The sequence below is a fragment of the Mastomys coucha genome, chromosome X, assembly GCF_008632895.1.
Source record: "Mastomys coucha isolate ucsf_1 chromosome X, UCSF_Mcou_1, whole genome shotgun sequence".
NCBI lineage: Eukaryota > Metazoa > Chordata > Mammalia > Rodentia > Muridae > Mastomys > Mastomys coucha.
In genome coordinates this window covers 74,048,171-74,049,194 of record NC_045030.1, presented here as the reverse complement: position 1 = coordinate 74,049,194, position 1,024 = coordinate 74,048,171, and the positions used below count along the sequence as shown (strand labels likewise).

At 50.0% G+C, this 1,024-nt stretch overlaps 1 pseudogene; it reads right to left on the bottom strand.

The window, feature by feature from the left end:
* Positions 1–202: 202 nt before the first annotated feature.
* LOC116093106 overlaps positions 203–1,024 on the bottom strand; it is a 3,484-nt pseudogene continuing 2,662 nt past the window's right edge.

Sequence of the window (1,024 nt, the reverse complement as noted above, 5' to 3'; positions counted from 1 at the left end):
TGACAGAAATAATGATTCAGACCAACCACATGATCACAAAGCTGGGGTCTCCAGCAGGGTTCCTGGTGGTCAGGTGTGAACATCTAAGGAAGCAGTGCCATAGGAGGGACAAGCACTGGGCCGACCTTGAGCCTCCTGGATGACAACAGGGACAGAGGACCTAAGCAGCTGGTGGCTCCAGGGATCTCCAGTCCATACTTTACTAGGCGAGGGAATTCCTGAAGGACCTGCCAGCAAACTTGGCTTTGCTGCCCAGCTCTTCCTCTATTCTAAGGATTTGATTGTATTTGGTCAGGCACTCAAATCAGAAGGGGAACCAGTGTTGATCTGCCCAGTGCAAAGCCCCATCACCAGGTCAGCAATGAAAGTGTCCTCAGTCTCCCCAGATCGGTGGGTTACCATAACGTCCCAGCCATTAAACTGGGCCAGCTTACATGCCTGCAGAGACTTGGTCACAGAGCCAATCTGGTTCACTTTGAGCAGGAGGCAGTTGTAGGACTTCTTGCCTGCAGCTTTGGTAATCCTCTTAGGGTTGGTCACTGTGAGGTCATCGCCTACTACCTGCATGCCTGCACTAGCTGTGAACTTCTGCCAAGCATCCCAGCCGTCCTGGTCAAAGGGGTCATCAATGGACACCACTGGGTAGTCCTGGATAAAGGACTTGTACAGGCCAGCCAACTGGTCAGGTGTGATGTACCTGCTGGGGTCATCCAGAGACTTGAAGTCCGGGTCCTACTTGCCAGACCTGTAGAACTCAGAGGTGGTCACATCCATGCCAATGACAACCTGTTCAGTGTAGCCAGCCTTAGCAATTGCAATCTTGAGCAGCTCCAGTGCTTCTTTGTTCTGCAGGATGTTAGGTTCTCCAGGACAGTGGTGGTCTCCTTTCTATACTTCTCCTTGATGACATTCTTCATGTGCTCTAATGCACATGGCTTCCAGGAAACTGGATGCCCCCACAGGCAGGATCTTGAACTCTTTTTTTTTCTATTTTTTATTAGATATTTTCTTTATTTACATGTCA